This window comes from Olea europaea, unplaced genomic scaffold, assembly GCF_002742605.1.
Source record: "Olea europaea var. sylvestris unplaced genomic scaffold, O_europaea_v1 scaffold830, whole genome shotgun sequence".
Taxonomy (NCBI): domain Eukaryota; kingdom Viridiplantae; phylum Streptophyta; class Magnoliopsida; order Lamiales; family Oleaceae; genus Olea; species Olea europaea.
This window is the reverse complement of record NW_019266741.1, coordinates 186785-203427: the sequence shown is the minus strand read 5'-3', so window position 1 is coordinate 203427 and position 16643 is coordinate 186785. Positions and strand designations below refer to the sequence as shown.

At 38.3% G+C, this 16643-nt stretch overlaps 1 pseudogene; it reads right to left on the bottom strand.

Moving 5' to 3' along the window:
• Window positions 1-69: 69 nt before the first annotated feature.
• The window catches only part of LOC111391801, a 32266-nt pseudogene continuing 15692 nt past the window's right edge, over window positions 70-16643 (bottom strand).

Sequence of the window (16643 nt, the reverse complement as noted above, 5' to 3'; positions counted from 1 at the left end):
TATATATATATATATATATATATATATATATATATTGCCTAGATTCATCTAAAAATCCTCCAACAGGCTTTACTTGGGCCTAACATTCACTAGATTCCAGAGGTCTATCGACTGAAGCTTCTTTATATCTTTGGTAGTAACCTTGTAGGACTCCAAAGTCAATGACATCAAATTCATGTGGTTTCAGGTGCTGCAGCCCAGCACTTGTTACTCGAGAATTCGAGAAATTTAAAAAGACCGATTGTGTTAATCCTGCATTTATATGTGCAATTTCATCGATAAGCTAAAAATTTAGATGACACAAGAGGCTGGCTATATGGATTAACACTCAAAGATTCGAACAAAGTAATGTACAATTCTTTTCCCTAACTATTTAAGAAACTTGATAAGATAGTGATGCTACCAAAAATCGTACCTGTTAATTTTTCGAGCTTGAGGATTTTGAATGAGTACGATCGTGGTCTTCCGATTCCTGAAATAAAGGCAACGAGGTATGTTTTCGTCGCCCCTCCGATGCTTAAGTCAGAAAGGAAATTATATGCATGAGACTATAAACTGGAGAATAATGAAAACGTACGTGAATACTGGCCTAAGGTTTTGTATTTATAGAGGTATAAGGTGCTTTCCTGGTAGGATTTAACTAGTTAGATAGTCTTATCTGATAAGAGTCCTACAAGAAAGCAATGTTAGAATTCCACTATGATTTGAAGACCAATTACCATCTCCAGGAGGTTCGTCTTGGGTTCAAGAGATGTGAGTTCTTTCATCTCATGAACAGGAGAGTGATCGAGATGTTCAAGGGGGTATGCTCGAGGTATATTCCCGAGGACATCCGTGTGTTTGGGGATTCTTAGTTAGATAAATGTGATCGGGAATAAAGGGACAATCCCAAGGACTCATTAGTATCCCGAGCATATGTGACTTGTATCACTGGCCCTCGTGCACCTATGTTCAAAGCTTTAGCTTGAGGATAGGGTGCAGGGAAGCCCGAAGGACCAGAGCTCAATGGAGGTCTTGAAGACAGGGGTTAAAGAGGGCTGACGTGGCACTGAGGTAAACCCTAGACAAGAAAAGGAGGTAAAAAATGTTGTGGGCTGGATGCAGGACACGTGGCCAAATCTAACGATCGGGGTAGTGATTTTTGGACTCCCTTCTTGTGTTGCCTATAAATACCTTGTTCGCTTTTCATTTTTTACTTTTCACTCTCAGTGAACTTCTCTTGCTAATCGTCGAGATCAGAACTTTTGTGGGTTTGTAGATGTCGACTTTAAGGTAAGACCTCGAGATTTTAAGTTATTCTTTAGACACTTTTTTACCTAGGTCAGGATGTCTAGTAGCAATAGTGAGTCTTCATCCTCTTCCTCAAGGAATTCTCCCAAGGACAAGGGGCACTCGATCGTGCCCATGGTCATGCCCATTAATCCCTTCCCGACACCTTTTAGATACCCTGACCTTCCTTGTAAATTTAAGGAGCATCTAGCGATATCGATGGTTAGGAAGCACGGGCTCATGCCGAAGTGTGATATTAGGACGCTAGGGGGTGAGGATAGGATGGCCACTGCTCGAGATAGGGAGTTCGTAATTTTTAGAGATTCTCTGAATGGTGGATTTAGATGGCCCATGCACCATTTCTTTGTGGCTTTATTGGTTGAGCACAACATGAGCCCTGGACAGCTCGTGCCTAATAGATGGAGGATGCTTACCTACTTTTTTAATAGCTTGTAGATACCTAGGTATTACACAGTACATTGACCTTTGTAGAATGGTCTTCGATCTGAAACAGCTACCTCAATATACCTGTTTTGCCTATCTCTCATCTCGAGGAGGTTTTAGGATACCGAGGATGCCAAGTTCCTTAAAGGGATGGAAAGAAAAGTGGTTTTATGTTATACCTCAGGATTCTGACCTTCAGTTAGTCTTAGGTGGGTTTTGCCCGACACGTCTAGGTTTTATAAAGGCGAGGCCTATTTTGAGTCTTTAGAAAGGGATAAGGAGATGTTAGAGAACCTCGAACCTCTTGTTTAAGATATAGATGACATCTCGGGGGATGATGTTCTCGATCTTGCAGATGTGAAAGGCATTGAAGGTAGGGATCATACTTTTACCTTTTTCCATCATCGATCTGTCTTTGAGAATTATGCTCATGCTAATGACTTGTATTTGCAGGGATAACTTTCGATCCTTCAGTTTTTCGATAGGCTATGAATAAGAAGTCGAGGGCCCCTCAAGTTCGAGCCCCAGGTCAGAAAAGGGGAAAAAAGAGGCCTAGTGATTCAGGGAATGGGACTGTTAGGAGTGGGCCTGGCGAGCCTTCTACCTGAGGATAATCCCCGACCATTAGGACAGTAGGTAATGAGCATAAAGCTCTGATCGCCACTCCTCGATCCCATCCTTGGTCAAGGAGTACTTCCAAGGTTGTTGACCTCGACAATGAGGCCTTTCGTATGCCTTCTTTTCAAAATCGAGATCCTGATTGGTGTCCTCTAGTGTCGAGCATTTTGGACAAGTATCAAAAGAACCTCGGATTTAATGAGGGCATGAAAGCTCTTGAATCCCTTACGCTGAAGGTAAGCTTGCTCATTTTACTTGTGCAAGTTAAAGATTTCTATGGCTCGATCATTAAGCTCGAATTTTATATGTTGCAGACACTGAGTATCACCCGAGTTCTTTCTCTGAAGAGGATAGATGAGGCTCAAAAAACTGCTGGGCTCGAGAATTCTGCTCGAGCACGTGAGAAGAAAATTGTTGATATGGAGGCTGAGTGCTTTCTTCTTCAGAAAGAACGTGATGACGCCAAGAATGACCTATAGAAGGTCCGGGAAGAGGCTGGGATGGCCAAGGATGAGGCCGAGGATTTAAAGCTTGAGATAGAGCGTTTCAAGAGGAATTTTGAAGCTTGTCTGATCGAAGCTCTGGGTATCGCCATTGAGGACTTCAAAACCTCCGAGGAGTTCAATGGGTTGAAGGGGGAGTACGCCATGGGCTCGTACTTCCATGCTTTAAAAAAGGCTCGGGCATTTATATGCTCGAAACCTGATGCAAAGCCCGAGGATTTGAAGAACATCACAGAGGTTGCTGAAGACCTCAAGCTTTCAGAGTCCGAGAAAGCTACCGACGACCAGGAGGTCGATATTGACGACGAGGACGTGGGGGATGAGCAAGGAAGCCCGGCCTTGCTAGAAGGAGCCGAGGACTTAGACTAGTTTCTATTTTCTTTTTGTTTTTGAATACTTTTAGCTCCTTCACTTGTATTGAACGATGATTTTTGCTTTAATTCAATGTATTCTTGCCGAGCTTAACGTGCTCTCTTATTATGGATTTTGTTTTGCTCGAGCTTTAAGTTCGTTTGAGGACTAAACTAAATGGAGTGACCATATAAAGCAAGCTCGACCACTAATCGAAAGTATGTAAAGGGTGAACTAGCTTGACTTTAAGAGTTAATCCATATGAAGTTTCAGACAAAGGTAATAGATCGATCCTAGGGTCATTCCTTAATATGGAAAATTATCTCGAGGACTAAATTGTAAGAAATGGAAATTGTAATCGATGTACCTTGATCATTATATTGGGACTAACCTGATCTAGCGGATAAATAACAAGCTAGATCTCAACCTTGGGTCCGTATCCCGAAGATTTTGTTAAGCATAGATCGCACACTCAAAGTAATTAAGCTCGAGCAATACATTGCCTTTGATGATTGATCTTGTTCCCATGTTCATGAGGTCTATGGAAGTCCCGATATATGAAACTATGGTTCCCGAGCAAAGTAATTAAGCTCGAGCACATGTCGGGTCTTGTTAACGAATTTTGTACCCAGCGTGCTCGGGTATTTACATTTTTTGCCCTGATTGGTATTTCATATGTGCTTGCGCGGGGCAAGACTTTGATTTGCTTGCTCGGGGCAAGGCTTTGATTTCCTTGCTCGGGGCAAGGCTTTGAGTACTTGCGCGAGGCGCTTTGAGGTGTTTGCTCAGGGGCAAAGCTTTGATTGTTTGCGTGAGACAAGGCTTTGATTTACTTGCTCGGGCCAAGGCTTTGAGATGCTTGCTCGAGGGGCAAGGCTTTGAAGTGCTTGTTGGGGCAAGACTTTTTGTTGCTTGCTCGGGGGTAAGGCTTTGTGTGCTTGCACGGGGCAAAACTTTTTTTTGTAGTGTGATATATCATCGAATTTAATTTTAGCTATAATATACTCTATAAATGGACTTGGTACGTAGGCCTGAAAAAAATAGTTTTGGCACGTCGACCAGACAAATGATAAAAAAAATTGATTTTGTACGCAGGCCTTATTAATGATAAAAATTGACTTGGCACGTAGGCCTTTTTCCTGAAACATGGTGGGGTGAGTTACTTGTAATACACCTTTAAGTTTTTGACGTTCTATGGTCTTGGGAGTGGTCTTCCCGAAGTACCCTTCAAACTGTACAAAGGGCCCTTCCCAAACTGGATCGAGTTTTCCCGTAGCATGACCAGTGGCTTCGGCCCTTGTTAACACCAAATCTCTAGCTCTGAATCTTCATGGTCTTACCTTTCTATTGAAATACTTTGTTGTTCTGTCTTTGTAAAAGGTCATTCTCAAGGCTGTCTGATCGCGAACTTCCTCCAAGAAGTCGAGATGTTCAGTGGTGCGCCATGCTTCTTCGAGATCAAGTCTTCTTTCCCAGGGTAACCTTATTTCAATGGGAATGGTTGTAGTAGCTAAGAAAAAAATAAAATGGAATTATGCTATTATTTTGTGATGATCTAGCACCACGAGCCTAACCCATTTTAGAAACGACCTATGGAAGCTTAACCCATGTAAGATTACGAAAGTCCAAGTCATAAGTTAATTAAAAGCCCAGAAATTTAAGAGATTAAGTTTAAGTAAAATTGATTACAAAGATTTAATGAATAACTGGGTTGTCACAATGGTCATCTACATGGTATTTCATATAGGCAACTCAGGTTCGAATCACCATGTAGATGTTTTTTATAAAACTTTCATATGAATTATTTTTATGGCTTTGAGACAATTCAAATTCTTAATTAAAGACTAAATTTAATAAATTTAATGATAATACAACTCCCCCACTTAATTTTTCATTAAAAAGAAAGGTTATAGAAGTGGAAGGTCACTTTTTCACTACACTTCTCTTCAAATCCGAATTTCATCTCATTTTCTCTCAAAAAAATATATTTCATATCAAGTTAAGCTTAAGGAATAATAAGGGTGAGAAGAAAGAAGGCTTTCTATACATTTTGTTCTTTTATTCAAGAAAATTAAAGGTAGGTAGAGGTGCAAGTGTTCATTCGTTTTCAAATCTGATTTTTCGATAAATGTTTGAATAAAATGGCACCTTCGGGTATGGTGCTTTGGCGCTACAACAGTTTGAATGATCATTTTTCGGCTCTATGTGTTATGATAATGCTATAGTAATTAGATTTTGTCGGAAATCCATTTACGTGCGACGGTATGAATCTATAGTTCGAAATTTCTAATTTGATAACGAATTGCACCGATGATATCTATTGAGTTTCAAACTCATGGGTTAATTCCCTTTCTACAGGTTGAAAGAATTTTCCTTGGGGCATAGATGATGGTAAATGATGATGCAACATGTCATGGAGAAGCCGGTGATTTATATCTTTAGTTGATTTTGAGATGTTTACACTTTCTTTAAATTTGATTCCTAGGAATATTGTGTGGATCTATTTTAATAACACTTGTTATTAATAAATTATGTTTGAAAGTAGATATGCGTCATAACAATAAATTTACAAATCACCGTATACAAAAAAAGTTAGCGATTTAAAGTTTTGACGTCTCTTCAGAAATTTCAGTTTCTGTCTCATCTTTAAAAAAAATCATAACTCTTTCATTACTTGGTGTTTTTATATGAAACAAATTGGATTGGATAGCCTAATAAGTTAGATACTGAATAAAATTGGAATCATGTCAATCCAATATCGGTAAAAGGTTATATGTCACATAAAGTAAACTGTGCTGGGTGCCGTCTCTGTTTTTCAGTTTTTACCCTTGTTTTCAAAAATTCATAACTCACTCATTACTTGGAATTTTTGGATGAAACAAATTGGATTTGATATTCTCATGGATTAGCTACTGAATAAATTTGAAATCATGTGTTTTGGACATCGGTGAAATTTTATATGCCATTTTAAGTGAACTGCACCGATTTACCTTTCAACCGTGTTGTTGTTGAGATTTGAAAAATATTTTAATACCCCATATGATGTCGACGGAAGCTAATTTTTTACTATGTCATATTATAAGGAGTTTACTACCTTAAATTAAAATTTGATGAAGTTTCAAGGTCGATAGCTATGAAAATAAATTTATTTTGACAATTACTGTTTGAGACAAAAAAAACTGGAACAGCAACATTACTTTTTAAGTTTTGCCAAACTTTCGCGTCAATAGTCGTTACATGCATGGAACACATTCTAAAAACATTTTTGAAATTTTTTTCTTTTAGAATTGGATTACTGTTTAAATAAAAAAAAGAAAATTCTTTAATTAAATTCTAAAATATAATCTTTATACCTTTTACTAAAAATATATTGAACTAACTTTACGGCTAAGGTACAATGGTTTGAGTGACGTTTCCGTCCATGGTCGGGGCGTTACAACATGGTATCAGAGCCAAGTTTAGTCGATTCTGTAGACTTAGTGTATTTTATTTATGAGATGAAAAAAAAAATATATTTAAGGTACTCCATGGCATCTTGCGTCTATCAGTTCACCTCATACGACGAACCCAAGGTATGGAATAAAAGATTATGTTCCACATTATTTTTTCGAGCATGATTTTGATTTTTTTAATCATTTAAACTTGAATCTATGAAAAATGCTTATGATGTTTTGAATGAAATATGCTATGTACATTATATTTTGTTTAAATATACGTGAAGAAATGATGGTTGGCCATCATATTAGAACCTCAAGAGCGTAATGTATTAATTGATATCACTAATGAAGATAACACATAATTGGACACTTATGTGACAGATATGGCTAGAACTTATCAGACCGCTAGAAAGGTCACAGTTTGTATAGCAATGTTGAACCGTAGGGCTATCATCCAGTCCTATGAGAACTATGTGACTGACCCGTGTCGTCCACTTGTTGAACACGTACATGATTTCTGAGAGAGATTTATGGTTGCTGTAGATGCGGGACTAGAGATCATGCATATCGAGGCTGTGAATAACCTTATACATTCACTTCCACCTCAGTGGGGAAACATGGGAGTCATTGTTAGGGATGAGATGCTAGAGGGTAACCATCCAGAGCACCGAAATACGATTAAATTTGGTATATATTGTCAAACCTTTCTAGACAGATGGAGTGAGAGTTTAGAACCCCAACTGGAGATAGTAATTGAGCCCAATAATGAGGTTGAGCCTGAGCTCAAGCCCGAATCTCAGTTTGAATCAGACCCCGAGGAACATCCCGAATGGGAGCATGACTGCATGAGGACGACTTTGGGTTGGACTTAGAGAATGATCATGAGCATGAACTCAAGCAACAAGTTGAGATGGACCTAGAGTCAGGGCCTGAGACAGAAGCTCCTACGAAGATGAGGCTTCACCGAAGAAGATTCGCAAGATTCATAGGGATTAGAAATTTAGATTTCCATTTCCTTGTGATATCTTTTATGTTTTTGAAAAAAAAAATAAAAAAATTTAGGGAGTGCCATAATGGTTAAGTCTTCAATAGCTCTATCAAAAAGCTCATAGGTTCGAATCCCTCTGTCAGCCTCATTATTGAATCAAAATCCCGCTCCACCTACACCACCAGCTCCTATTACTCTTCCGACTCACGCCTCGGTAGTTGAGTTATTTCAAAGGCATAAGCCCCCTACCTTCAATGGAGCATCTGGTCCACTAGTTGTTGAGGAATGGCTTCGTAAGCTAGAACGAATTTTTCGGCTCATAGACTGCACTGATGCCCAAAGGGTTCAATGTGTAGAGTTTATATTTACCAGTAATGCAAGTCACTGGTCGGATTCGATGTCCCAAACTAGGACTCCGGAGCAGCAATTGGCAATAACTTGGAAACAATTCAAGGAGGAATTGATGGACAAATATTTTCCTCAATCTCTAAGGGATTTCAAGGAGAACGAATTCCTTCAACTCAAGCAGGGTAATATGTCCCTAACGGATTACGAGCAAAAGTTCGATCAACTCGCAAGGTATGCTCCACATCTGGTTGACACGAAAATTAAGAAAACTCGAAAGTTCGAGCAAAGGTTAAACCCAGACCTAAGTATGATCCTTATGTCACATCGCTTCACGTCGTACCGTAAGATGCTGGAACGAGCTCACGCTATCTGGTATCAAAAGGCTAATGCAGAGCAACATCATCAATTGTATAACCAGCAGGATAAAGGGCAAATTGAAAAGAGAAAGTGGAATGGTCAAGACAAAGGAAAGGGCAAATGGCAAAATAAGAAAGTTAATATCGGATCTAGCGCCAGTAAGGCCATGGTAGCTTTAGTAGCGCCATGCCCTAAGTGTGGTAAGCCTCATCGTGGTGACTGCTTGTATGTGAAGAATGCCTATTTTCGGTGTGGCAAATTGGGACATATTGCTAGGGATTCTCGCACATTTGTTCAGAGGAAGGATGATAACAATGAATAGAACAAGAAGGGAAAAGCACGAGTTTTTACATTGACTCAAAAAGATACAGAGGGGAACTCAAACGTAATAACAGGTATTTTACCGGTAGCCAATACACCTGCTTATATACTGTTTGATTAAGGAGCTACTCACTCTTTTGTATCAACTTCTTTCATTGCTAAATCTAGTATTACTTGTAATAAGTCAAAGAGTACACTAGAAGTTAGCCTCCCCTCAGGCACGACATTGAGCACAGACAAGTTAGCTAAGTCAGTGAAATTCGATATTGAGGGAAAAACCTTAGAAACTAATTTGTATATGATAGATATGAAAGATTTTGAATTGATTTTGGGCATGGATTGGTTAGGATGTAATTATGCGACCATTCGTTGTAGAGAAAGGGAAGTGTCTTTTCAAAAACCAGGAGAAGAACAATTTTCTTTCCTCGAAATAAAGACCAAACCCCATCTCCAACTGGTTTTGGCCTTACAAGCCGAGAAAATGTTGAGAAAAGAAATATCTCAAGGATTTCTAGTTAATATCTTTGGAGAAAAATTGACAACGACAAAGATTGCGGATGTACCAGTGGTACAAGAATTTATAAAGTGTGTTTCCAGAAGATCTACCTGGTATTCCACCAGATAGACAAGTGGAATTCACAATAGATCTGGTTCCCAGAGCGGTGCCAGTATCTAAATCCCCATACAGAATGGCCCCAAAGGAACTTCAAGAGTTGAAAATCCAGTTACAAGATTTGTTGGACCTTGGTTTTATTCGACCAAGTGTATCACCATGGGGCACACCAGTATTGTTTGTAAAGAAGAAATATGGAAATATGAGGATGTGTATCGACTATCGGGAGTTGACCTGTTTGACCATCAAGAATAGGTATCCTTTCCCTAGAATTGAGGATTTGTTTGATCAATTAAAAGGGGCTAAGACATTTTCTAAGATCGATTTACAATTTGGATATCATCAATTGAAGGTTAAGGCAGATGATATACCTAAGACAGCTTTCAAAACTCGTTATGGACATTAGGAGTTCACAATTATGCCATTCGGATTGACAAATGCTCCGGCAGTGTTCATGGATCTGATGAATCGAGTATTTCATCAGTATTTGGATCAATTTGTTATAATCTTTATTGATGACATTTTGATATACTCCAAGAGTAAAGATCAACATTAGTAACATCTTAGAATAGCGTTAGAGATACTACGCAAGGAAAAGTTATACGCCATATTTAAAAAGTGCGAATTTTGGCTTGAACGAGTTGGATTTCTCGGTCATGTAGTTACTGCCCAAGGAATTGAAGTGGACACAGTAAAGGTGGAAGTAGTAACTAATTGGAAGACAACGACTAATGCTAGTGAAGTTCGAAGTTTTCTAGGATTGGCTGGGTACTATCGAAGATTTATAGAGAGATTCTCTAAAATAGCTGGACCAATGACACAATTGACAAGGAAAGGAGTAAAGTTTCAATGGACAGATAAGTGTGAGCAAATCTTTCAGGAGCTAAAACAACGATTGATCACAGCACCTGTATTAACCATACCTGAAGGTTCAGAAGGGTTTGTTATATATAGTGATGCATCCAAGCAAGGTTTGGGATGTGTACTGATGTAGCATGGAAAAGTAATTGCCTATGCTTCAAGGCAATTGAAACAACATAAGCAGAACTACCCGACGCATGATCTAGAACTTGCGACAGTGGTTCGTGCATTAAAGATATGGCGACATTACTTATATGGAGGAAAATGCGATATTTATACGGATCATAAGAGTCTCAAATATTTATTCACACAGAAGGAATTGAATATGAGACATAGACGATGGTTGGAGCTAGTGAAAGATTATGATTGGACTATTCATTATCATCCGGGTAAGACTAATGTTGTTGCTGATGTTCTAAGCAGAAAGTCGATAGGACAGTTGGCATCATTACCTACTATTTCGATGGAGTTGATCAAAGACTTGGAAAAGTTGCAAATTGAAGTGATTACCACACCAGAACAAGTCACTACTCATTTAGCAACTTTGGTGGTTCGACCTACTCTTAGAGATCGGATCATAGAAGCACAGGATGAAGACCCATTCTTGCAGAAGATCAAGAACGAGATTGGTACTGATAAGAGAAAGGATTTTGGAATAGCTTCGGATCAGACACTAATGTTCAAAGAAAGAATTTGTGTACCAAATGATGAAGTTTTGAAGAAGGAGATATTGGAGGAGACTTATTCCACCCCGCACGCCGCACATCCTGGCAGTACAAAAATGTATCGAGACCTTCGAAATACATTTTGGTGGAGGAATATGAAAAGCAGTATAGGTTCATTAGTGGAAAAATGCATAGTATGCCAACAGATTAAAGCGGAACATCAAATACCGACAGGGTTATTAAATCCATTAGACATACTTGAATGGAAGTGGGAGAATATCGCAATGGACTTGGTGGTAGGATTTCCAAAGTCAGCAAGAGGACAGAATGCTATATGAGATATAGTGGATCCTCTAACAAAGTCTGCTCATTTTCTTCAATAAAAACGACATCCAGTCTAAATCAGCTGGCGCAGTTGTACATTAGAGAGATTGTAAGATTGCATGGTGTCCCCGTGCCCATTGTATCTGATAGAGATCCAAGATTTACGTCAAAGTTTTGGAAGAGCTTACAAGGAGTTATGGGAATTAAATTGAATTTTAGTACAACATATCACCTTCAATTTGATGGTCAGTCTGAAAGGACCATTCAAACTTTGGAAGATATGCTAAGGGCTTGTGTTTTGGATCTAGGAGGCAGTTGGGAATCGTATATACCTCTGGTAGAATTTGCATTTAATAACAGTTTCCAAACACCTACTGGAATTGCACCGTATGAAGCTCTCAATGGTAGAAAATGCAAATCACCTATTCATTGGGACGAAGTTGGAAAAAAGAGAGTTTTGGGACCAGAGATCATTGAAAGAATAGTTGAAGCCATTGATAAGATCCATATCAGGATAAAAGCCATGCAAGATAGACAAAAGAGCTATGCAGATACCAGGAAAAAAGACTTAGAATTTGAAATTGGAGAAAACGTCTTTCTAAAGGTGGCACCAATAAAGGGTGTACTTAGGTTCGGCAAGAAAAGTAAACTACGACCTCGTTATATCGGACCTTTTGAAATACTTGATAGGGTTGGAAATGTGGCTTATCGATTGGCATTGCCACCTGAACTATCGACAGTTCACAATGTATTTCATGTATCGATGATCAGAAAGTATATACATGATCCTGATCATGTGGTCAACTACCAATCCTTGGAAGTACAAAAAGACTTATCTTATGAGGAATTACCGATCAAGATACTGGATCGAAAGGTACATTAATTACGGAACAAGGAGATTCAACTGGTCAAGGTGCAATGGAATAATCATGGAGTAGAAGAAGCTACTTGGGAAAGAGAAGAAGAAGTTAAAGACAAATACCCAACACTCTTTGTCCAACCATAAGGTAAATTTCGAGGATGAAATTTTATTTAAGGTGTAAAGGTTGTAGTAGCCGAGAAAAAAATAAAATGGAATTATGCTATTATTTTGTAATGATCTAGCACCACGAGCCTAACCTATTTTAGAAACGACCTATGGAAGTTCAACCCATGTAAGATTACAAAAGCCCAAGTCATAAGTTAATTAAAAGTTCAGCAATTTAAGAGATTAAGTTTAAGTAAAATTGATTACAAAGATTTAATGAATAATTGGGTTGCCATAATGGTCATCTACATGGTATTTAATATAGGCAATCCAGGTTCGAATCACCATATAGATGTTTTTTATAAAACTTTTATATGAATTATTTTTATGACTTAGAGGCTCTTCAAATTCTTAGTTAATAACTAAATTTAATGATAATAAAACTCCCCCACTTAATTTTTCATTAAAAAGAAAGGTTATAGAAGTGGAAGATCACTTTTTCACTACACTCCTCTTCAAATTCGAGTTTCAACTCATTTTCTCTCAAAAAAATATATTTCATATCAAGTTAAGTTTAAGGAATAATAAGGGTGAGAAGAAGGAAGACTTTCTATACATTTTGTTCTTTTATCCAAGAAAATTCAAGGTAGGTAGAGGTGCAAGTGTTCATTCGTTTTCAAATCTGATTTTTCGATAAATGTTTGAATGAAATGGTACCTTCGGGTACGGTGCTTCGGCACTACAATGGTTTGAATGATCATTCTCCGGCTCTACGTGTTATGATAATGCTATAGTAATTGGATTTTGCCGAAAATCCATCTACGTGCGACGGAATGAATCTATAGTTCGAAATTTCTAATTTCATAACGAATTGCACCGATGATATCTATTGATTTTCAAACTCATAGGTTAATTCCCTTCTTACAGGTTGAATGGATTTTCTTTGGAGCGTAAATGATGGTAAAGGATGATGCAACATGTCATAGAGAAACCGGTGATTTACATCTTTAGTTGATTTTGAGATATTTACACTTTCTTTAAATTTGATTCATATGAATATTGTGTGGATCTAGAACACTCGTTATTAATAAATTATGTTTGAAAGTAGATATGCTTCATAGGAATAAATTTACAAATCGCCGTATACAAAAAAAGTTAGCGACTTAAAGTTTTAGTGTCTCTTCAGAAATTTTAGTTTTTGCCTCATCTTTAAAAAAAATCATAACTCTTTTGTTACTTAATATTTTTATACGAAACCAATTGTATTGGATAGCCTAATAAGTTAGATACTAAATAAAATTGGAATCATGTCAATCCAATATCGGTAAAAGGTTATAAGTCACATAACGTAAACTGTGCTGGGTGTTGTATCTGTTTTTCAGCTTCTACCCTTATTTTCAAAAATTCATAACTCACTTGTCACTTGAATTTTTGGATGAAACCTATTGGATTTGATAGTCTCATGGATTAGATACTGAATAAATTTGAAATAATGTGGTTTTGACATTGGTGGAATTTTATATGCCATTTTAAGTGAACTGCATCGATTTACCTTTCAACCGAGTCATTGCTGAGTTTTGAAAAATATTTTAATACCCCATATGATGTCGACGGAATCTAATTTTTGACTATGTCATATTATAAGGAGTTTACTATCTTACATTAAAATTTAATGAAGTTTCAAGGTCGATAGCTATGAAAACAAATTTATTTTGACAATTACTGTTTGAGACAAAAAAACTGGAATAGCAACAATACTTTTTAAGTTTTGCCAAATTTTCACGTCAATAGTCGTTACATGCATGGAACCCATTCTAAAAAAAATTTTGAAATTTTTTTCTTTTAGAATTGGATTATTGTTTAAATAAAAAAAAGAAAATTCTTTAGTTAAATTCTAAAATATAATCTTTATACCTTCTACTAAAAATATATTAAACTAACTTTACGGCTAAGGTACAATGGTTTGAGTGACGTTTCTGTCCATGCGGGTCGGGACGTAAAAATGGTAGCTTCGATTCCAAAAGCTAACATGAAGGGGGTCTCCCCAATGGCAGTCCTATGGGATGTTCTATAAGTCCAAAGTATGGAGGACAACTCATTGGACCAGGCGTATCTTGCATCTCCAATCCTTGTTCGGAGGTCTTGCAATATAATCTGATTGGTGACCTCGGCTAGACCATTACTTTGGGGATGAGAAAATGATGTCAGGCGGTGGTCAACCCCTTGGTTGAAGTAGAAATCCTTGAATTGTGCATTGTGGAATTGCCGACCATTATTAGTTATGAGAACCTTCGGTATCCCGAACCTGCATATGATGGATCTCCAAACGAAAGTTCTTATCTTCGGTTCTAAGATCGTTGCCAAGGGCTCAACCTCCACCCGCTTGGTAAAGTACTCAACTGCTACAACTACAAACTTCAATTATCCCCTAATTATCGAAAACAGATCAAGGATGTCGATCTCCCATTGCTCGAATGGGGCCAAGCAACTGATGCTGTTGAGGTCTTCTGCGAAAGAGCAGATAACATTGCTAAACCTTTGGCACATGTCACAATTCTTCATAATTTCTACAGCATCCTTCTTTATGGTAGGCCAGTAATACCCGTATTTTATGAGTTTAAAGGCTAATGCATGAGCTCCTTGATGGTTCCCGTATACTCATTCATGAACTTCCTCTAAGGCTTGGGAGGATTTTGAAGGCTTAAGGCACCTAAGGTACGGAAGTGTGAGACATCTGCGAAATAAGACCCTATTAATAATGCAATACCTTGGAGCTTTTGACCAGACATTCCTTGTAGCCTAACGATCTACTGGAAGATTGCCATTTGTTATGAAATCAACAATTAGGTCCATCCATGATGGCTCATGATCAATGTCCATGACCCACGGTTGGATTGATGCTAGGCTCGGTCACAAATCTGACATGTACTGTCCTGTCAAGTCCATCTATTCCCATGAACACCAGTCTTGATAAGGCATCTGCCTTATAGTTGTCAGGCCAAGCAATCTTCACAATTTCACACCTCTTCAATTTTCGTCGGAGATCATGAACTTTTAAGCAGTATAAGCTCATTTTTCCATCTTCTTTCTCAAATGTATCATCAATCTGGCCAACCACCAACTGGAAATCACTAAAAATTTTGATGTTTTCAAGTTCGAGACTAATGGCAAGTTCAATGGTTATGATGACAGCCTCATACTCTGCTTCGTTATTGGTTGCCTCGAATTCGAACCTTGAATACACACTGAACGTCCATGAACATGTCCGGGCTCGTGATGATGACCCCAACACCCGAGCCCGAGGAGTTTGATGCTCCATCCATGAAAATTTGCCAAACATCTGTTGTAGTGCTCGAACTCTCATCTAGCCCTCGAGCCCTTGGGATGAGTTTTGCAGTGAAATCCACTAAGGTTCGGGCTTTAATGGACAGACGGAGTTTGAACTCTATGTCAAACTCTCCAAGCTCAATTGCCCATTTTAGCGACCTGGGTGAGACGTCTGGCTTTTGAAGGATGTGTTTCAGAGTCTGGTTAATGAGTACCACAATGGGATGAGACTGAAAATATTGCCAAAGCTTTTGTGCTGCCATTATTAGGGCAAGGTCAAGTTGTTCGGCCAAAGTATATCTGGTCTCTACATAGGACTTTACTTACATAGTAAATGGGTTGTTAGGCTTTGTTGACCTCTTTCACCAAGAAGCCGCTCACTGCGTTTTGAGACACGACTAAGTACAATAACAAAGTATCCCCGGGTTCTGGTTTGGTGAGGTCAATGTCTGTTTGAGCTCCTAAAAAGCCTTTTCACACTCCTCATTCCATTTAAAGAATTGGCTACCTCTAAGAACTTTGAGGAAGCACCTGCTGCTCGGGACATGAACCTGTTTAGGGCTGCTACCCTACCTGTCAATTTTTGCACCTATTTCTTAGTCTTGGGGGATTCCATTACTGCCAAGGCCTAGATCTTATTGGGGTTTGCTTCTATCCCCCGGTGAGTGATCATGAAACCCTAAAATTTTCCCGAAGACTTTGTTGATGAGCCTCAGGTATGTTGCCCCAGCATTTTTCGACCCAAACGACATCGTCCTATAGTAGTATATGATCGAATCAGCCATGAATGAAGTCTTCTCTTGGTCTTCCTCGACCACGAAGATTTGATGATACCCTGAGAATGCATCTAAGAAGTTGTACAACTTATGTCCTGATGTACAATCTGAAAGTCCAGGAATGACTAACCAAGAGGGGGATGAATTGGCTTTTTAAAAAAAATTCAAAAATTGATTCTAGATATAAACCAATATGATAGTAAATATGTCAATTAAACAATTAGGCACGAATAAGAAAGCAAGTAAAGACTAAATTGATAAATTCAAATAATAAAAGCGATAATTTAAAGGGAGAGAGAATGCAAACGATATAATTGTGGAGGTTCAATCCAAACCAATGATCTACGTCCTTCGTTATCAAGCTCTCCGACACGAGCAAGACCTTTTCACTATGTTGATTGACTTATGGTACAATCCAACCCTTTACAACGCTTTCGGTGATTTACAAACAAGGAGCACCGATCATTTACAAAG